This window comes from Megachile rotundata, chromosome 11, assembly GCF_050947335.1.
Source record: "Megachile rotundata isolate GNS110a chromosome 11, iyMegRotu1, whole genome shotgun sequence".
In the NCBI taxonomy this organism is placed as follows: domain Eukaryota; kingdom Metazoa; phylum Arthropoda; class Insecta; order Hymenoptera; family Megachilidae; genus Megachile; species Megachile rotundata.
The window spans coordinates 15295030-15318652 of record NC_134993.1 but is presented as its reverse complement, the minus strand read 5'-3'; the positions used below and the strand labels follow the sequence as shown (position 1 = coordinate 15318652).

The following is a 23623-nucleotide window of genomic DNA, read 5'->3' as shown; positions in this document are numbered from 1 at the left end:
TTATTCTCATATAATTCTCGAAAGTTATGTACAGGAGTGCGCTATGTGAGAATAGGGTATTGCAAGATATGAAACTATGAAAATAATTTTTGTATTTACTGGCACTATCGCTTTTGTAGCACTTGAAGGACAATTAAAAACTAATTATAATTGCAATTAAAAAGGGTATTGTCATTTATTTCCGGTGAAAAAACAAATTTTAATTGAATTTGTTCGGAAAAGGTACAAGTGGCGCCATCTAGCGGTGAACGGCGGAACTAACGAAACACAAAATTGCGATTTTCTCAAAAAATAGAGATTTTTACGCAATTCTGAGACGTGCATCGTATTCTACGGATTGAATTCTATTAGAAAAGTGTCATTATAATGCGCTCAAGTCGTTAATAAAGAAATTGAAAAATATAGCATTTTATGGACCACAAAAAGCTTAGCCATCTAGCGGTGAAAGTTGGAACTAACAAAACACAAAATTGCGATTTTCTCAAAAAATAGAGATTTTTACGCAATTCTGAGACGTGCACCGTGTTCTACGGACTGAATTCTATTAGAAAAGTGTCATTATAATGCGCTCAAGTCATTAATAAAGAAATTGAAAAATATAGCATTTTATGGACCTCAAAAAGCCTAGCCATCTAGCGGTGAAAATTGGAACTAATTAAGGTGGTGCTCCAGATGGCTGTAGTTCACCCTGTTTGCCGGAGAGATGGCGCCACTAGTACTTTTTTCATACCAGATCAATTAAAATCCCTTTTTTTGACTCAAATAAGCAATAATATGCCTCAAATTGCAGTTTTAAATAATCTTTAAACATTTTTCTACCCCTAACAATACAGTAATACCAATAAATACAAAAATTGTTTCCGTTTTTTAGTTTTATAAGTTGCCGCTCCCTACTGTAAGATGGCAGACGGTTTTGCGGACCATGGTAATTAGCGTTTTTATTTTTTACTTTCTACTTTTTGAATTAGGTACTTTCTTACCATATATGTTCTTTTATTTCGAATTCAGGGAGACTGCATTCTTTGAACTGGTTTTTTATCTACACTTGTTAATGGATTATTAAGTTTTCTACTTTATCTTCCTAAAACTGTACAGCATTGTTGGTAATGCAAAATAATGAAGAGACTATTTTTGGAGGGAAAGATTTATTATCGAAATACATAGTATTTATAATGTTGCATGTGCTACATTATTTACAGGTAAATGTTTGTTTACAGGAAATGAATTGAAGGAATATTTATTAGAAGACTTTTCCACAATAATAAGAGAATTATTTTTTGTGCGATTTGGTCGGTCAGTAGCCTGCGAGATATAACACTCCTCACCATTTTGGTATTTTGTTGATGGGAAGTGCCAACAGATTGTGCAATCTTACAATTAGTGGAACGCGGTGCATTCGTTGCGACGGAATAATCGCGAAGATACGTCGCAAAGAATCGCACGTAGCCGCGATGCGAAATGCATTCGAATGTCAACAGAGAACGCCTTGAGAGTGTCATCAATGCAAATCGACGATGACGGCTACGGAAATAAATCCGCAACAACGATGTACATGATCGCAGCGTATAAATACTTGACACTAGCATGCAATTTAGTAAGTCATTCTTTCTAGGGTCCTGTATAAAAAAGGGTATCCCGCTAGACATACATGTTTTTCCACTTTTGTTAGAATGAACGGAATTTCAAGGGTTTGCACACCGTTTATTTGGCAACGCTGCACGCTGCATATTTCACTGTCAGCCTGTTTACAATAAAATTAACTCTCGCTCGTAAGGAATAAACAGAATGAACCAGAGGAAGGGTTCACCGGACGTATCTTTATGAGAATACAATTTTTCACAATGCCAGAGGTATTTGTTAATTTTTCAAATTGAGTGCAAAGTTCTGAATGATTTGCAGGTATCTCCCTAGAGGATTTCTAAGTATAACCTTCCATCATTTGTTTCTTAGCTCAACTTAGAACCCCCTTCAAAGAACATGAATCAAGAGAATTACCGACATCCATTCCAGGCTAGATCATAGCGAGTATATTTTCTAGGTTATGTAATGAATTTTAACCGACTTCTTCATTACTCAGAAATTGAAAGAACACGTTTATACTTGCAGAGTAGAGTGCGGCCATACATCACGGACGTATTTATACACGCGGAAACCCGTGCGAAACTCTGTTCTTCAACAACGACGCGGCGTCGCGCGTGCGGCACTAATTAATGATTTAAGCAACACTAAGCGGCCGAGTTTCGTAGCGTACGACTCTCACGCGTCTGCGTTTACGCTTCTCGAAGCCAGCGGCGAAGGTACGCGCCACGTATAATTACAATCATCTCGTGAGAATCATTTATGCAATTAGCGGTCTCGCCTTTCAGGAAGCGTCCGAAGAAAACATGCCCGCGGTATACCGATCCTCTCGTTTTCTGCAAACCATCGGTAAGCGAGACTCTTTGGGAACCTTGGCTCTCTTCCCAAACTTCGTCAGGTTCACGAGTACCTCCGAGAACAATGTTGTTTCTGTCCCACGCCAATGTAACAGAATACGGAGTGTAAGCTATACGTGTTTGTTTAATGAGCAAGGATGGAACCCGCGTAACATGATTACATTAGTCCATCGCTTATTGGGACAATATTATCTTTACTTCGTGAAAGGAATCGGGCTTATTTTTATTTTCTTCGACCTTTATTAGATTAAGTATAACTATGATTTACTAGTTCACTAGTTTTGCTAAGTCTTGTCTAATTTCAGGCATCATCGTATGGCTTTTGGAAATTCTAGCATGTGGACTTTTGAAGACTTATATTTACATTTACATTAATATTTTACATCATACGTTTGTCATATCCGACTTCACTTTAAAGGGTTCAGACCCTGCTAAGGTAACTTTGCTGCTATACTATTGTATCCTAGTTATTATTATAATAGTGTCTTGAACGTAGGGGAAGTCGTCACGACAGCGACGAAGAAAGCCTTGAAGCGATAAGGGTTGGCGACTCGGTGACGACAAGAAGAAAAATTCGTGAGGGTGGCCCTCGAGGGGATGTCCGCAGGATTTCGCCCAGCTGGCAAAGCGAGGCCAAGCCGACACTGGTATTGATTACGAAGGAAGACCGCACCCTCTGCCACCCTTTTGCTCGGGCCTCGACGTAACGGGGTTGGCCAACGGCAAACGCCGCGATACACTGCATCGAGAGAGAAATCCTGCGCAGTCGTCGCTGAATCTCTGCGACTGCCCCTCTATTCAGACTCCAGACGATCAATTCTCGCACCCTCATGCCAAGGAAATTCACTTCTTTTGTCTGCATTTTAAGATACCTTTCTTTTCATACTTTGCTGAAGACATTCTATGCTCATAAATTAACGTTGCAGTAAAAAATACTTCGTCTTAAAGAAAGCTATTGTAGAAGAAATATGAGTACAAAATGTTAGCAACAATTCTTGAAGGTTGAAGCGGTATGAAGTATATGCAAATATGATGTGTGTAGCAGCATAAATATGAGAAGAGATGATGTTTCATTGCAGCTTTCAAAATGGAGTAAAAGCCATTCCGCATTGCCAAATTTAGGGATGAACCAACCCCTCGGAGGGATGCTGCTCCAATCAGAGCCACGTTCCCCTATGGGGCATCTCGCGAATCAGATCTGCGCAGCATCCCTTCGGACCAACCCCTTGCAAGAAAAATGGCGGACACCTATGCCTTCGAATTAATTCGTACATCGATGCACATCGACAGGAACTAATTTGTCGGAAAGGGGAAAGGCCAATTACTGGAATATCGAGACCTTCGAGACACGGTGGTTGGCGATATTCGTGGTTGATGATCTCGAATATATTATCGAGGATGAAGAGAGAGTCCCTCTCTGTTTATAAGCATCGTTGATTTCAGATACGAGGCTGCAGCGTTCCAGAAGCCTCGAGCCTCTTTCGCGGTGGCTGGTTTGGACTCGCCCAACCGGTAGTGTGGTCGAGGAACCAGTGAACGTCCTCCTTTTTGCCCCTTTTTTCGACCCGTTTTCATTGACATGAGATATGAACGGTTCTAAGAAATTAATATCGCCGATACGCGATGCACGATCGCTTTAGCCATCGAGAGCAACTGGAATTCGCCGATTAATTTCGACGATTGTAGCTGATTGCTTTTAAGTGAATTTGGTGGATGCACTTTTGTATTACTGCAGTAGACACTTTGCAAAATTTAGAGAAGCTTAGACTTGTGGACATCTCAAGAATACACTTTAACTGGAACTTAACCTAACCTGACTTTGAGGAACTTAATGCAGTACCTTAGAACTGGAACTTAACCTAACATAACTTTGGAGAACTTAATGCAGTACCTCAGAACTGGAACTTAATCTAACTTAACTTTGAGGAACTTAATGCAGTACCTTAGAACTGGAACTTAACCCAACCTAACTTTGGAGAACTTAATGCAGTACCTTAGAACTGGAACTTAACCTAACATAACTTTGAGGAACTTAATGCAGTACCTTAGAACTGGAACTTAATCTAACATAACTTTGAGGAACTTAATGCAGTACCTTAGAACTGGAACTTAATCTAACCTAACTTTGAGGAACTTCATACAGCACCTTAGAACTGTAACTTAACCTAATATAACTTTGAGGAATTTCATACAGCACCTTAGAACTGTAACTTAACCTAATATAACTTTCAGGAACTTAATGCAGTACCTTAGAATGGGAACTTAACCTAACATAACTTTGGAGAACTTCATGCAGTACCTTAGAACTGGAACTTAACCTAACCTAACTGTGAGGAACTTAATGCAGTACCTTAGAACTGGAACTTAACCTAACATAACTTTGAGGAACTTAATGCAGCACCTTAGAACTGTAACTTAACCTAACCTAACTTTGGAGAACTTTATACTGCACCTTAGAACTGTAACTTAACCTAATATAACTTTCAGGAACTTAATGCAACACCTTAGAACTGGAACTTAACCTAACCTAACCTTAAGGAACTTAATGCAGTACCTCACAGCTTAACCTAACCTACAGCTAGCATCCACATTAAGAGTTGAGTATAGAGAAACCTTAACTAAGCTGCAGCCAAGACTTAAATTGAAAGTATACCTAAACCCAGCTAAGTGCATAGGATTGGCACTTCTTGAAGGAGCTGTAGCAGTTCGTAGAAACATTCGTTGGGCTACCTACACGAACAGGCCCCGAGGGACCGATCGGTCTGGCCATATTTGTCCACGGAGGCCACGAGAAGGCTGACGTCACCAAGGGTCGCGTTCTCCCGCAGACGTACTTGTCCTAGACGTGTTTCGTCTATGGATCTCTCGGTCACCAGGCCATTTTCAATCTTTACTTGATTTTAGTGGGAATGTAGCTGTTCCTTAACTGGTCACAATGACTCAATAGAGCACAAGGCTGACCTTATTCGAGAGACGTTCTTTTAATAATTAAAGTATAAATACGATGGTTGGATTGTTTAAGGGTAAGTAAATGTTGATGGATAATATTTTAAGATTGTTCTAAGTACTTGTTTAAAGTTTTAGATCGATGAGCTCTGAACAAGGTCGATGACAGGAAAATCGAATAGCAGACCGAACGGTATTTCGAGGGAACGAACCTCGACGCGAGGAACTTCTCGCCGACTTCCGGTTGCTTGCAATCAAGTTACAGAGACGTGACCGGCCGATTAAATCTACGCTAACGTCTGTCTACGCTTACGTGTCCATCTCTAAATAGCCACATTGTACTCTCTCGATTCACAAGTGTAAAACGTTAGAAAGTCAATTTCATGTTATTTTAACATATTCTAGCAAATAACAGTGGTATGTTACAGGTGCGGAATGAAAGAATGAAGGAAATGTACGACTAGGTACCTGGGAACGCGAAGGAAAAACACTTAGGAATGTTCTTGGAATGGCAGTGGAGGATATCGCCAAAATACAATCAAAGGAACAATCATTTCCAACAGCTCATCAAATAATACTTTGAGAAACGGTTAAATGCCTACTGGGAAGCATAGGTCACTCGGAACGTTAGCTAGTTGACCCTCTTCAAAAATAGAGGGTTGTTTCGTAACGGCAGCCAGTCAGAATGACTAATATTCCCAAGAATCATCGAAAGCGTTCTTCACCTGGCTTTCACGAATGCGAGACCTAACGAATCGATTCGTTAGACACGGCTAAGAGTAAACAAGCCCGTATAACTCGTATACATAATTTGATCGGTGCCCACATTAATATTAATGATATCGTTTCCTCCCCGCTCTTCACTTTTGTTTTCCTACTCTCTCTACTCGCCTTTCTCTCTTCCTCATTTTTCACTTCTTCGTCAAAACATTATCGCCAGTTGCCAGGCGCGTGAATGTAAATAGGAAACGCGAGGACAAAGAAAATGGAAATCTTCGACAGTCGCGAATATAATAAGACCATATTCTGTTTTTGCAATGTAACGCAGCCTCGTCGCGACTGCAAATGGTAATTGGACTCGAATGGCCGCGTTTCAATGCACGACGAGGTTACGCGACACCTTACCAAAGGTCAAGAGGTTCTCTATGAACCAACACCGTTTCTTTGTACCACTTCTGTCGTCACTCTTTTCAAAGCCTTGTTGAAATTATTAGTCTAGGCTCACATGCTATATAGCATTTTCTAAATTATGCTATATATTCTATATACATACTGTAATCCACTGTACAAACTTTGTATTTGCAATATATATTGCTTACAAGGTGGAATCAGACATTAACTTTCTTAGGCATCACTAATCTTGCAGGGTACCAAGGTATAACTTTAGCAAGGTATAAGGTATATCTTCAGGTATATTCCTATCTACCTATGTACCTATGTTTCATTTTGTACATGTCACCACCTATGTGTATATTTCAGAATATCCACTAAACACAACTTTGTATTTGGACAGTGCCTACATGTTGCTCACAAGGTGGAATCAGACATCAACATTCTTAGGCATCACTAATCTTGCAGGGTACCAAGGTATAACTTTAGCAAGGCATAAGGTATATCTTCAGGTACATTCCTATCTACCTATGTACCTATGTTTCATTTTGTACATGTCACCACCTATGTGTATATTTCAGAATATCCACTATACACAACTTTGTATTTGGAAGGTGCCTACATGTTGCTCACAAGGTGGAATCAGACATCAACATTCTTAGGCATCACTAATCTTGCAGGGTACCAAGGTATAACTTTAGCAAGGCATAAGGTATATCTTCAGGTATATTCCTATCTACCTATGTACCTATGTTTCATTTTGTACATGTCACCACCTATATGTACATTTCAGAATATTCACTAAACACAACTTTGTATTTGCACGGTGCCTACATGTTGCTCACAAGGTGGAATCAGACATCAACATTCTTAGGCATCACTAATCTTGCAGGGTACCAAGGTATAACTTTAGCAAGACATAAGGTATATCTTTCAGGTATATTCCTATCTACCTATGTATGTTTCATTTTGTACATGTCACTGTCTACATGTATATTTCAGACTATCCACTAATCATAAGTTCCAATTGGACTGTCTAGGTGTACAATGATAGTCGTGGAATTCTTGCAAAGCAATTTCTTGCGGGGACACTGTTCTTGCACAGCAAATGGACCAGTTAGATCGGAGGCAATCTTCTGGAACCTGTTGCGCCATTGCTTCCTGAGCGCTGATTAATAGGACACCTGAACCATATATCATACATATGAACTTGTTTTCTTCTCGTAAGAAACTCATGCAAATTCTATCAGGGCGATAAAAATTACACGCGTATTACAAGTTGAGTATTTTTTTGCGTTACCGCGTCACAGCGACAAGTAACGGTAACGATAAAGAATTTTCTATTTCGAATCGGATTACAGGGGAGCAATTCATGAGGCGTTAAAAGGTCATTCCCGAATCATCTGTACCCTTCGTAATGACCCAGATACGCCGTTTTAAGCGTAGCACAGTTTAGCGCCGGTAAGTGTACATAAATCACACGGAAGACAACGAGCAGGAAATGAACGCATGCCAGACAACATTGATTTACAGACGGGCAGTTCGGGAAAGTATGAACGCTGTGTAGAACAATTTGTTTGTTGTTTAACAATTAACTGAATGAGTAGATTAAACAAACGTGAAGGTATGCATTTACACGTTGCTTTAGGTGTTGACCTCGCTCTAGCTTGACCGTTTGAAACACCGTTTTAGGTCGTCGATTCATCAGTGACGAAGAAATTGAGAAATCGTAACGCCATACACAGTGAATTCGAGCTATCGCACGATCTATGTACAACTGGGCTTCGAGTGACCACATTGTTCCTGAGGAAATAGCAGTGCAACGTTATAGGAGATACACATATTATGGGATACAGTCTATGTGTACATAGGTACATAGATACTGAGAGATAGATAGATATTGAGAGATAGATAGATACTGAGAGATATATAGATACTGAGAGATAGATGGATAGTGAGATACATAGATACTGAGATAGATAGATATTCAGATACATAGATACTGAGATACTGAGATACACAGATACATAGATACATAGCTACATAACTACATAACTACATAACTACATAACTACATAACTACATAACTACATAGATACATAGCTACATAACTACATAACTACATAGATACATAGCTACATAACTACATAACTACATAGCTACATAGCTACATAGCTACATAGATACATAGCTACATAACTACATAGCTACATAGATACATAGCTACATAACTACATAACTACATAGCTACATAGCTACATAGCTACATAGATACATAGATACAGAGATACATAGATACATAGCTATACATATAACTACATAACTACATAGCTACATAGCTACATAGATACATAGATACATAGATACATAGCTACATAAATACATAGATACATAGCTACATAACTACATAGCTACATAGCTACATAGATACATAGATACATAGATACATAACTACATAACTACATAACTACATAACTACATAACTACATAGCTACATAGGTACATAGATTTCTACATCAATAAGATCCACAACATAGTATACGCAGTATAGCATATAAGAGCATGTGGATAATTGGGGTTAGAGAAAATACTCGTTAAAGAAATCTGTCCGTCCGCCATTGCCCTAATCTCCCCAGGCCGATTAGCAAAGCTTTCCACATGCTATCAGTAGGTTATTACGCTGAACAGAGATAGGGTGTTTACGTGGTGTTTCGCGGCGAACCGTGACAACCCTGACTCTGCTTCGATTTGTAGGGGCCTGACAGATAACCTCTCGCTCTCCGCGGATTGCTTTTTCGATCCTACGGAATTTCTGTCCGTGCCGATGTATTTATAAACCTGATTCACGTGTCCACCGCCTCGCGATTTCGAATCCTTGAATGTATGGGCCACGGTTGCTATGCCAGAAAGATCGTCGCGGAATCTTGCTGACATTATGATCGACAAGACGCGATATGACAGCTCTAGCTTCAATCTTTATGCTACTGCGTTTTATCACTGATGTCAGTACATATAGAGTTAGGCGACAGCTTTACATATTGCATGCCTACTACATTATTTATATTTATATTCATCTTTATTCACATGCAAGTCTATATTTCTACAACGCCATTTGCTACGTATTCTCAGGTATATAACAAGTTATTCATATTCCAAGGTATCACCATGTACTTCATACACATCTACATTTTCAGGTTCTTCAGGTGCTTCTACTGAATTTACATTACATATCCACATATCACGCTGCCAACATTTAAAGATATCTACAGTGTCTGCGTTGTAGAGTACCTATATTCCTAGATGCAACATTCCAGAAGGCTTACATTGCACTTTGTGCTTGTATTCCACAATGTCTACAGTCCATACTACATCCAGCTCATGCAGAGAAACATGTCAAGCGACAACACCGGGAATCGTTAAACGAGATTATAATTCTAAAAGCTTTCTATCGATGCTGATGAGGCGATAGTCCTATCCAACCGGAAATCATAACGGGAGTCTATCGGATTCACGAAGGTCCCAGAGGAAATCACCTCTCGTCACCTCGCCCGCGCGTGCGCTCTGTTCCTAGCTAATCGAATGCGAGCCAAGGGAAACGTGGCTGCATGGCCACGATAGTCATTAAATGTGATTTGAAAGTAAGAAGCGTACAGCGGAAGCAAGTGGCTCGTTGTCAATGAATATGTAGGTTGGCCCTCGACCTCGTGCCTCCATATGCGTATCCTCTGACAATGCATGCGCGAACGTGTAAGCTCATCGCTGTTCCGATGAGCAGGCGTGTAGATTAATCGATAACGAGACCAACTGCCAGTTTGACTGTACGAATTTCACTGAACTTTGGCAATTTTTTTTAGGAAGGTTCAAGGATGAAAGGAATGGTGGACATTGAAATGAGAGCTTGTTTGAATAATGCATGCAAGGTACAAGTTTGCTTGCCTGGGTTCTGCAATACCTTGATCTCTGGATGTATTTATTTATGCTTTGGAAGAAGATGCATGCTGATTTCTAGTAAAATCTAGCTTCAACTGAGTTAAGTAGAATCCAAGGACCAGTTCTACTCAATTGAGCTGTCAGCTTAAGCCTTGGTCAATGGAGAATTTAAATACTGTAATATGGACTATACAGAAGTTCTAAAAGGCTAGAACTTGGTACTGAAGGCAAGGTACTGAAGACATGGTACTGAAGGCAAGGTACTGAAGACAAGGTACTGAAGACAAGGTATTGGAGGCAAGGTACTGAAGACAAGGTACTGAAGGCAAGGTACTGAAGACAATGTACTGAAGGCAAGGTACTGAAGACAAGGTACTGAAGGCAAGGTACTTAAGGCAAGGTACTGAAGACAAGGTATTAAAGACAAGGTACTGAAGACAAGATACTTAAGGCAAGGTACTGAAGACAAGGTATTGGAGGCAAGGTACTGAAGACAAGGTACTGAAGACAAGGTATTAAAGACAAGGTACTGAAGACAAGATACTTAAGGCAAGGTACTGAAGGCAAGGTACTGAAGACAAGATACTTAAGGCAAGGTACTGAAGACAAGGTACTGAAGGCAAGGTACTGAAGGCAAGGCACTGAATGAAAGGTACTGAAGACAAGGTACTGAAGACAAGGTACTGAATGAAATTTAGGTTTAACTGATGACTTTCATGAACCTTAAATATATGAATATTTATCTAGGTTGCAACTAGCCGTTCAAAAAAAGGTTCATCTAATTGGATCAATGAAGATAAAGAGTCAGGAAGCGAGAAAAGATTTTATAATAATTTTATGCGCATTCCATCGTCGGACCCACGCCCACAAAGAGGAAGAGGCGAATGCGACAACGCCGAGCGAAAGCTACCGAGTTATTTTCGACACAGTGGTTTAAACATAGACGAGATCTTCCGACTCTCCGACGTGAAACGATACCGGTAGCTTACAGTATGCATAAATATCGACCTTGCTATTTTAAATTTTAATCTAAGTTGCACGACAAACATGGACTACCGAAGTCCAAAGGCACGAGCAGTTAATTGTAACTATTACCGATGATACACAAAAGTAACCTTCAACCAATGGAACTAATTAGCTCATTAAGAGCCGTGACGGTCGTTGAATATCTATCTTCAATTACCAGCTGGAACATTGTCGAGGAAAACAATGTATTGCCTTCAGTGTGGCCTTCGTGAAAATTTTGTGGACGATATAACGAAAGTCTACTGTAATTTTCACTTTCGTTACGCAACTCGGCAAGAAATCTGAACGGGTCGAAGGTTGCGATAGGTTCGCACTTTGCTTCGTGATCGTAAACACGTAACGACGCGTGTTATGTCGTCGTGGCGGCGTCATCGAGCGGAGAACGTCAGATTCGCTATTATTAGCTATTAGTATAGATCGACTTTCGAAACATTGATCGTTTAAAAATTTTCGAGATCATTGGTCGTGGCGACGCATAATTGCAGAGCGTGTCGACGTTATTAATCGTTGCGCGAGAAAAACGCGCTCGTGTCCCTGCTCGACAGGTGCGGGAAAAGGAGAGGAACGTTGAAATTCTTCGTTCTGCTTGGCGAACATTCTACCCGCTTAGAATCTTGCTCGGCCACTCGAGCGTATTAATAGCGCGTGATTTTCCGCGTTTTTTTGATGCTCACGCGATTTTCCGACCGCTCGACCCATCTTTTTACTTGCCTTTCATGAATGAACATTTTCTTCGAATTGTATACTGTTCCTCTTATTTGGATTATCTAGGAATTGTATGAGGGTGCATTTATGAATAGAATACGAGGTTCAATACAAGGTTTCTAAACAAGCTACTTTTTCAGGTAGATTCATGATGCGACTAATTGGCTGATTCAACTGCGTTAGGACAAAGAAAGTGCATCATGCAGCACGCGATAGAGCGTAAATCGAGAGTCGGACCGTGTGCCAAGTGCTGTCTCGTTGGATTTTCCGGCTCGCTTGCGAATGCAGCTTGTGCTGTTCTATTTGCTGGAACCTGCGACTGTTTGCTTAACTTCAATGCTTCTGTTGATGCTTTACTTCAGTATTTCAACTTTAGTTTATACTTTACTTTGGTATTTAACATCAACTTCAGTTGAGACTTTACTTTTGTACTTAACTGCAACTTCAGTTGATACTTTACTTTAGTACTTCAACCTCAGTTGATGCTTTATTTCAGTACTTAACTTTAGTTAATATTTTAGTTGATACTTCAGTACTTAACTTCAACTTCAGTTAATAGTTTACTTCAGTACTTAGCTTCAACTTTAGTTGATACTTTACTTCAGTACTTAGCTTCAACTTTAGTTGATACTTTATTTCAGTATTTAACTTCAACTTCAATTGATACTATACTTCAGTACTTAGCTTCAACTTCAGTTGATACTGTACTTCAGTACTTAGCTTCAATTTCAGTTGATACTGTACTTCAGTATTTAATTTCAACTTCACTTGATACTTTACTTCAGTACTTAACTTCAACTTCAGTTGATACTTTACTTCAGTACTTAGCTTCAACTGTAGTCGATACTTTATTTCAGTATTTAACTTCAACTTCAGTTGATACTGTACTTCAGTATTTAACTTCAGCTTCAGTTGATACTTTACTTTAGTATTTAACTTCAACTTCACTTGATACTTTACTTCAGCACTTAACTTCAACTTCAGTTGATACTTTACTTCAGCACTTAGCTTCAACTGTAGTTGATACTTTATTTCAGTATTTAACTTCAACTTCAATTGATACTATACTTTAGTACTTAACTTCAACTTCAGTTGATACTTTACTTTAGTACTTAACTTCAACTTTAGTTGATACTTTAATTCAGTACTTAGTTTCAACTTAAAAAATTAATTCAGTAAATTGATACCCTGTCAAATTAATAAGTATAATTCAATATAATATAAGTATAAGTATAATTCAATTTAATATAAGCTAAGTATAATTCAATATAACAGAAGCATAAGTATAATTCAATTTAATATAAGTATAAGTATAATTCAATTTAATAAAGTATAAGTACAATTCAATATATCATAAGCATAAGTACAATTCAATTTAATATAAGTATAAGTATAATTCAATATAACATAAGCATAAGTATAATTCAATATAACATAAGCATAAGTACAATTCAATACAATATAAGTATAAGTATAATTGTCTTTCACAAAAGGATTAAATCCATTCTTCCGCAGGCCAAAAGTACCCTCTGTACCTAATTGAATCCATGAATCGACTGCATCCAGGAATAGTCTCTAGAAGTTCTGGAATCTGGCTAGCGACAATGAACACGGAGGACGGGATAGGCATAGAAAGGAATGCAGAAGTGGCAGGGTAGAGTTGCTGGGCAAGTCAGCGACGCCTCGGCGCTCGTTCGCGGCGATACACGCGCCTATGACCGTGGAACACGGTTATAGATACATCGGGGCCACCACGAACGAGATCACCGGTTCCTCTATCTCTCTCTCTCTCCGCGGGTCTTTATCCAATCGACTTAATCGCGCGAGGCCCTCGTTGCAAGGTGCGACTGCCAGCGATGGCCATTCAATTCTCTCTCTTTCTCTTTTTGTTCACGAGCAATTTATTCGTACAGGGCGCGGCAAAGATAGCGACAGGTCGATTCTGTTGGATGAAAATTTGAACCCGTATGAATTCTGCAGATTCAGATCTGACTGTTTAGATAGAAATGAAACTGAAAAATCTCTAAGTTACCTAATATGTAAGCTAACCTTAAACTTAATCTGTAAGTTAACCTCTTGCTGTAAGATTAGTTAGTCAGAAGTATTAACTATAATATTATTTATTAATTTGTTAAATAGTATTTATTAACTATTAACTACAATAGTATTAGAATCATTAAAGAAAGTCAAAATGTGATTTTGTATTTAATAGTCTTTGACTATAAAAATTATAACTGTACTTGAACTTCAGTATTAAATATTCAAGCAAGATTTGTCAAATTTGAACTGTAAGAGTCTCTCATTAAAATACTGCAAGGGGTTAATACCACATGTGTACAAAGACATTTTGTAAGCTTGAAAACGTTTTATGTTCCAGCTTCGTCCTACGTGTTAATTCGTCCGCCAAACAGAGGTTAGGTCTCGAAACGTTCTTGCTACTGAATATCCTGGTATGTAAAAGTGTATCGAAATTAGACACCAGCTTCCGCGTATAATTCGAGCACTCAAGAAAATTGCACCGTACAAGGTAGCCCGGAATTTCGTCGACTTCGATCGGACCTGCCTCCGAGGAGGAGAGATCAGGTTGTAAAAGTGGTAAAGGAAAAAATGGACAAGCTTGTCGCTACGGCTCGAGAATAAAAGGGAAGGGGTTCCGTTATGAGGAATCGTCAATTACTAGCCACTTCCTGCTGCCTCTTTCCGTCTTGTTGCAACGGTTTTTACCGCTTTCTCGCTCGTCGGTTCAGTCCCTCTAGGCACCGGTAAATTAATGAATCAACAGTGTTAACGCCTTTGAGGACGCAACGTGTGCGTCTTGTGAAGACTGGGACTGTAAGAGACCGTAGACTATAGGATGTAGACTATAGGACTATAGGATGTAGACTGTAGGAGGTGACAATTGTTAGGACATTGGTAGGAAGGTGTAATGGTATTGGCACATGAGGTGACGCACCGTATGCGTCACAATGTAGGTACATCACTGTGATGCAATGCATGTGTTGTACATTGTATTACACACATACTGCAAGATGTAATGTAAGGTTTATGTGTGGTAAATTATCTATAAGACATAGCAAAGACATAGCAGGTATCAGTGGTGTGAGGCCTACATTGTGACGCATATGGTGTGTCACCTTGTAATACATATACACACATATACCTTATATTATATCTTGCAGTGTGTATAGTGCATGTGTTGTACATTGTATCACACACATACTGCAAGAGGTAATGAAAGATATGTAGGTGTTATATTATCTATAAGACATAGCAAAGACATAGCAGGTATCAGTGGTGTGAGACCTACATTGTGACGCATATGGTGTGTCACCTTGTAATACATATACACTCATATACCTTATATTATATCTTGCACTGTGTATAATGCATGTGTTGTACATTGTATCACACACATACTGCAAGATATAATGTAAGATATGTAGATGTTATATTATCTATAAGACATAGCAAAGACATAGCAGGTATCATAGTGGTGTAGTTCCTACATTGAGACGCATATGGTGCGTCACCTTATGTGACAGTGCCATTACACCTTATACTCCCTACACTATAAGTGTTCTAACACGATTGTTCATCTCACCCAACGCATGTGGTGTACATTGTATTATATACACTACAAAATGTAATGTAAATGCGTTTTAAATTATCTTTATATATAAAGTATATAGCTATACAGTGAGATTGTACATAGAATATTTAGTATTAAATTGTTGAATTGCTCTGAAATATTTCATGAAGGTAATTAGAATGAAATGGCTAATTGTAAAAAAATTGAGCAGCATGTATTTTTCCAGCATCGATCGCAGTTAACACTGATAAAGCGACCCGTTCAGGGACGTTTACCCTGGAGAGGGGTCAGTGTCACGTCGTGGGCCCAGAGTTCGTTGACTGAATAAGCCGAGGCAAGCACTCTCGGACCAAGGACCGGTTGGTCCACCCTTCGTCCCACCCTGCCTGACAGTGCCGGAGCTTTATCCCTCGTAGCCCTAAGTGCATCGACTTCTCGTTGATCCTAAGGACTGCTCTTTTTTCTTCTCGCCTTCCTGCCAGAAGTCGATCCTTTCCTTAACGAATCTTTGCTAAATTCAGCACTTGGTAAGTCGAGTATTTGACTGAGTTCAACTAGTTAATTTAAATTTGCAGAAGTCTATGCAAATCAGCGCGACCTTTCGGGGTTACGTGCAATGTGTACGAGCCATAAGGACCGGATCGATAAGTCGCCACCTCAACGTTAGCACTCGAACGATCGGGCCACGATGTCGTAAGTGGCAAAATCATCTGCCGTGCCACGGCACCGTTCCATAAACCGCTGAATCTACGAGACACGCCAGGCCTCGAGGAATCTCTTCCTGGACAGATATAACGTTGCTTCAAAAACTGGAAATCGTTTCTTCGAATTAGGAGGATACGTTTTTGATATCACGAATTAATAGTCATCGAACCGACATCTTCTATTTAGAGCTTCTTTTCTAAATTTTACGGAAATTACTTTTGGGACTCAAGCAGAAAAAACGTTGTTTCAGGTTAAAACAACAGGGGTCAAAGGGACCAGAGTCCTTGAAAAGACGGTAAAAGTAACCTTTGGGTCAAGATTCTACCGATAGGCTAACGTAAAAGGATGCTCCGAAGGAAATTCGATCTAGGAGCGTGACGAATAATGGTCGTTTGTGGAAAATCCGAAGCTGTCGAACTCGTAAACGTCGAAACGGGAAAAATTAATTATTTATGTGAAGTCTCGAAACTTTCTCCTGAAAACCGAAACGTACATAAAAAAAGAGAAATTTATTGCTGGCTTCCAGAAGCGACGGTCGAGGTTATTCGACTAAATCAAGATATTTTTGTAAATGAACACTGATTAATGGGTACTGAGTGAAATATTGCACTAGTAAAACGAGAAGAGCAATAAAACGTGTCGTTAACAATAAGGAGCCTTTCTTGGTTTTATCTTTGAACTATTAACTTGAGTTAGGTTATCTTGCTATCTGGGTACTGTAAATTATGCTTAACAACTGATGTAGTTTTAATGAGTTTGTAAGACTTTATACAGTTGAGTTTAATATAGTTCAGTTTCTATTTTCAAGATAGTTCACTGAATCTGTGAGTAAATTAGACTTGGTTCACCTAAACTTAGTATATGTAGTTCAATTTTTATACTGAAAGATACAAATTTATTGAATATTCTGTGAGTCTGTAAATTGGACTTTGTTCACCTAAGCTTAGTATATGAAGTAGTTCAATTTTTATATTGAAAGATACAAGTTTATTGAATATTCTGTGAGTCTGTAAAATAGACTTGGTTCAGCTAAGCTTAGTAAATGAAGTAGTTCAATTTTTATATTGAAAGATACAAGTTTATTGAATATTCTGTGAGTCTGTAAATTGGACTTTGTTCACCTAAGCTTAGTACATGAAGTAGTTCAATTTTCATATTGAAAGATACAAGTTTATTGAATATTCTGTGAGTCTGTAAATTGGACTTTGTTCACCTAAGCTTAGTATATGAAGTAGTTCAATTTTTATATTGAAAGATACAAGTTTATTGAATATTCTGTGAGTCTGTAAATTAGACTTGGTTTAGCCAGCTTACTACATGAAGTACAATTTTTATTTTCAAAACACAAGTTCACTGAATATTCTATAAATATGAATTTATAAATATAGCCTAATACAGAGTTTGTAAACTAGGCTTGGTTCAGCTAAGCTCAGTACATGAAGTACAATTTTTATTTCCAAGATACAAGTTCACTGAATATTCTGTAAATATGACTTTGTAAATATAGACTACTATAGAGCTTGTAAACTAGACTTGTTTCCTCTAAGCTCAGTACATAAACTACATTTTCTATTTTCATGTCACAAGTTCACTGTATACTTTCAGAATTAAACTCCACAATTGTTAAGCATAATAAAGTCTACAAATATAAAGCTACAAAGCTTACGGTTAACCCCAAAATTGCAAAAGCGATACAGTTAGATTAGTATCAGACCCAGACACGCGGAAGGTGCAAGCACGAAAGAACTCGACAGGCGAAACTGGAATTTTATTGTAAAACCGATGGCGAGTTTCGTCTCGCGACACGCCTCTGGTAACAAGAAACGAGCATGTCAACTGCAGCTGGCAGCTAATTAGCATCGTATCTGTATTTATGGAAAATCAATGTCTCCGGCGGCTATACAAACAGATACGATCGAGAGTTGTACTTCGTTGGCAAGCGATCCGCGATAAGGGCCCCTCGATACTGGGGATCTTCCAATGACTCGAAGCGTCTCGTCCAAAATTAACACCATTATATTTTTACTAGTGAAGCGTTCTTTTGTACTTAGGTATTTGTGGGTATTAGGACAGGTAGAGTGTTGTTTTGTGGATTGTTTGTGTGGTGTTTTATTGCTTGGTATTTGGGATTTAGGAATAGGGGGTTGGAGGGATTAGGGATTTGGGTATTTGGGATGGAGGAATTAGGGATTTAGGTATTGGGGATTTAGGAAGTGGGGAGTTTGGGAATTTGGGGATTTAGAAGGTGGGGGGTTTGGGAATTTGGGGATTTAGAAGGTGAGGCGTTTGGGAATTTGGGAGATTGGGAATTTGGGAGCTTGGGGATTTGAGAGCTTGGAGATTTGGAAGCTTGGAAATTTGGGAGCTTGGGAATTTGGGAGCTTGGGGATTTGGGAGCTTGGAGATTTGGGAGCTTGGGGATTTCAGAGCTTGGGGATTTGGGAGCTTGGGGATTTGAGAGCTTGGGAATTTGGGAGCTTGGGGATTTGAGAGCTTGGGGATTTGGGTGCTAGGGAATTTGAGAGCTTGGGAATTTGGGAGCTTGGAAATTTGGGAGCTTGGAAATTTGGGAGCTTGGGGATTTGAAAGCTTGAGGATTTGGGAGCTTGGGGATTTGGGAGCTTGGGAATTTGGGAGCTTGGGGATTTGGGAGCTTGGGAATTTGGGAGCTTGGGGATTTGGAAGCTTGGGAATTTGGGAACTTGGAGATTTGGGAGCTTGGGGACTTAGAAACTTGAAAACATAGGAATTTGGAATCTGAGAAATTAGAAGCCTATGTATTTAAAATACAAGGCTGTAATTTGACAAATTGTTAATCTACAAATTTCTAATCACAAGTCAAAAGAGTACAAAAGGTTAAATTACCAACATAATTCAAAATTATCGACAAGTATTCGAACACGAAGTTTCTCGAAGAAAGGAATGTTCGATAAAGAAACGCATCGTCTAGTATCGTACCGCAAATAAGATAAAAGGAAAAGAAGACGTGTATCGATGCTTTCCCACGTCGAAAGAACTTCCGTCACCCGTATCGCCAGCGTTATCTAAGCGAGGATGAAAGTTCTGTATAAATCGTCTATTGACACGGAGGACCTCGATCATTCTCTCGGTATCTTGTCAATATCCCAATGCAGATGGTTATTTGCAATACGGCTTTGTGAAACTAGTCGTGTGAAACGAAAAAATTCGAAGAAACCTGAGGTAGTTCTTAAACTCGTAAAGGACTCGGTTAATCTTCTTGAAGACATCGGGCAAATATTTGGCATTCGATTTCAATACATTGGCGTAAGGGTATTGGGTTTGAAACAGTGTGGACTGTGAGGGAGACGTGGAATATTTTCAAGCTTAGAAATTATGAAGGTGATTTATAAATTCTGAAGTTCTCAAATTCCAAATTGTTAAATTTCTGAGGTCTCAAATCCAAATCTGTTCAACTCTATTCGTTTTAATATCGTAGAGATTCTAACGCGTCAGACAAATTATAGCGCAAGGAGTTTTGTCAAAATTGTATAAAATATCAAACGTTTTTGGATGACAAGCAGTTTATCGTATGATCAGGTCAAAGGATTAACACGGTTGAAGAAAGAGGGGTCCTTGGTTCCGATACATTGCAGATACGTCTGATTGATCGTTTTCATAATTCATGAAACCCTCTCGCGACTGCAGCCCTCGTAAGGTTACATAATGTAAGAGGCAGATCGCTTGCTTATGCATCTCGATCGGATACGGTGATCGATAGATCGTCTGGAGATTGGCCAGTTGCAGCTATCGCTCGCCTACCATCTTTGCCGAACGAGAAATTTCGAAATCGTTTCCGTTCTTTTGTTCCGGAATACTTGCTTTGGTATTAGTTTGAAATCAAATTTGATTTTATGGTAACTTATATCGAGTTTAGTACACAAAGTTGCTACGTGGTAACTTATATCAAGTTTAATATAGAAACTAGCTGCTTAGTAACTTATATTCAGTCTAGTACACAAAGTAGCTACGTGGTAACTTGTATCAAGTTTAATATATAAACTAGCTACTTAGTAACTTATATTCAGTGTAGTACACAAAGTAGCTACGTGGTAACTTGTATGAAGTTTAATACAAAAACTAGTTACTTAGTAACTTATATTAAGTTTAGTACACAAAGTAGCTACGTGGTAACTTGTATCAAGTTTAATATAGAAACTAGCTGCTTAGTAACTTATATTCAGTCTAGTACACAAAGTAGCTACGTGGTAACTTGTATGAAGTTTAATACAAAAACTAGTTACTTAGTAATTTACATTAAGTTTAGTTCACAAAGAATTTGACTACAATTAAGCTTTGTATGGGAGAATGTTAACTACAATTAAATTCAGTACATCTAGCAAGTTAATTAAAATTAAATTTAGTATGAATCTTAAGTTAAGTAAAATTAAATTTTGTGTACTAGTAAGTTAAGTAAAATTAAATTTTGTATAATAGTAAGTTAACTAAAATTAAATTTTGTATAATAGTAAGTTAATTAAAATTAAATTTTGTATAAGTAGTTAACTAAAATCAAATTTCCTACCCCAGAAAATTAACTAATATTAAATTTGCCACTAGTAAATTATTTAAAATATAATTTACCACGTTGCTATCTAAAAAGGTTACCTCACAACAAGATCAATAAAATCGCAAAAAATTGTTACCCCACGTCAATAATTCCCGATATCAAGCTTTGTGATTTCTCCATTTATCTCGAGAGTTATCCGTGCACTTTCAACTTGTTGTTCTCAATTTCATACGATTAAATCGAATCTCGGTTCGAATTGCCAAATTCAAGTTAACACTCATTTCTTCCTCTCTCTTTCGATCGACTATCAAAACCATTCTATCGAAATATTTATTCAGGTGCTCGAAAACAATTTTAATGTCTCCTAATTAACACTCTATTGAATATACGATATACTTCTGATAATAAGAACACTATTATGTAAGGTAGTGAAGTATTTGAAACATGTGCAAATCACGTTGAAAAACCTTTACAATAAAGAAACTTTACAAGTATAATATTTCAAGTATTATTTGAACAGAAATGTTTCCTAGTTAATTATCAAAGTTCCAACTCTCAAGATAACTGATAACTAATCAATCTATGTAGGTAAAATTGATGAACCATATCGATATCCAAAAATAATGTAAAACCGTCTGTAGAGATTCTAGCAGCTAAGCAAATAGAAATTTATCAGGCAACGATAAAATCTTTAATAGCCGAGAGACGATGAAATTACGTAGGTTTTCGCAAAAATTGATTCACGTTATAAAAAAAGAATTTTTAGTATCCGAGTCATCCGGAGGCGACAAGTTGGTCTGTCGAGGTTGTCTGCCCGTTTCTTCCAGCATCGCTCGCGTTTCCCCGCTTTTTCGTCGTCCACGGGCTTGATTTACATGAAACAAGTGTCACGGCTGGATATATTTAGACATGGCGTCGTCAGGGACCGATTTCGTTGTCCCTTGTCGTATATCATGCGAGAGAAAGCTTTCAAAACCTGTAAATTGTATCTTCATTCACTAACAATGTATTTTATAATGTACAATGTATTTTGTATGTGCAATATTCAGATAGATTAAGAGGACTCCTTTATGTACTCCTTAATTTACCTACTCCTTAATGTATAACATAAAGACAGTCCCTATAAAATGTATTTTAACAATGTGCTCTGTGTAGCAAATACATTTTTCATTTATTATAAACAGCAAGTAAAATTCATTTATTGTAAACAACAAATAAAATTCGTTTGTTGTAAACAGCAAATAAAATTCATTTATTATAAACTGTAAATAAAATTCATTTTTTAATAAACAGCAAATAAAATTCATTTACTATAAACAGTAAATGAAATTCATTTACTATAAGCAGCAAATAAAATTCATTTACTATAAACAGCAAATCAAATTCATTTACTATAAACAGCAAATAAAATTCATTTATTATAAACAGCAAATAAAATTCATTTACTATAAACAGCAAATAAAATTCATTTACTATAAACAGCAAATAAAATTCATTTACTATCAACTGCAAATAAAATTCATTTTTTATAAACAGCAAATGAAATTCATTTTTTATAAGCAGCAAATAAAATTCATTTATTATGAATAGCTAATAAAATGTCAAGTTTAATATGTATATAATAAAATATTGAAATAGTAAAAATATATATATTCAACCAATGTATCTGAATTATGTATAAGCTCCACTTTCTTCATTTACTATAAACAGCAAATAAAATATCAAGTTTAATATGTATATAATAAAATATTGAAATAGTAGAAATATATGTATTCAACCAATGTATCTGAATTATTTGTAAGCTCCACTTTCTTCATTTACTATAAACAGCAAATAAAATATCAAGTTTAATATGTATATAATAAAATATTGAAATAGTAGAAATATATACATTCAACCTATGTATCTGAATTATGTATAAGCTCCACTTTCTTCATTTACTATAAACAGCAAATAAAATATCAAATTTAAAATGAATGTAATAAAATATTAAAGTAGTAAAAATATATATACTCAACTAATTTATCTTAATTATTTCTAAGCTCCAAAAAATGTCCAGTCACAATGTATGAGTTATGTTAGGTTATGTTAGGTTATTCATCCATCACAAGGGTTATGTTAGGTTATTCGTCCATCTTGTTACAAATTTTGCACATCCATAAATTCATGCAGAGCTTCAACAGTTCAAATGAATTGCTGCAATCATTAATGCAATTAGTTTTAATTAAAACAGTTTGAAATCACCTATCATTTATTCTTTCAAACTATAAGAAGAAAATAAGAAGAGAAGAAAAGAAGTTTTTCAAGAAGGTTGCTGAAATGGCACCTTCATAAAGAGATCATTCGCCCGGTATATTTAAAATCTTTCGATGAGGCAATCCCGAGTAAAAATAATCGAAACACACGTGTAGGACTCGAACTGATCGATTCGGGGGCTCGAGACAAAGAAACCAAGGTTCCCCTTAATTGTTCAGCATCGAGTCGAAAATTAGTAATCGTGGAAAGTTTCGAAGGTCTGCGAAACCTTGAAAAATCTTGATCTCACGATTGACGGTTACGTCAGTGTTTGAACGAGGAAGAAATAACTAACCTAAGATAATATTCGCTAGATACATCTATTTAGTAAGATAATATTGTTCGATAGAAATA

At 37.6% G+C, this 23623-nt stretch overlaps 1 long non-coding RNA gene across 9 annotated transcripts; it reads left to right on the top strand.

Moving 5' to 3' along the window:
• The first annotated feature begins 1225 nt into the window (after positions 1-1225).
• Positions 1226-18399, top strand: LOC105663847 (uncharacterized). Of its 9 annotated transcripts, none has more exons than XR_013039800.1 (15): positions 1226-2297; positions 2367-2540; positions 2741-2871; positions 2932-4845; positions 4923-5458; positions 5514-5747; positions 5810-6791; positions 6861-7003; positions 7073-7203; positions 7494-8115; positions 8184-11087; positions 11169-11411; positions 12293-12544; positions 13668-14191; positions 14530-18399. It is a non-coding gene; the product is annotated as an uncharacterized LOC105663847 (long non-coding RNA). The 9 variants fall into 9 exon arrangements; XR_013039799.1 differs by having other exon boundaries at positions 7073-7215; XR_013039797.1 differs by having other exon boundaries at positions 7073-7215; positions 7285-8115; positions 8184-11073.
• Positions 18400-23623: the final 5224 nt, after the last annotated feature.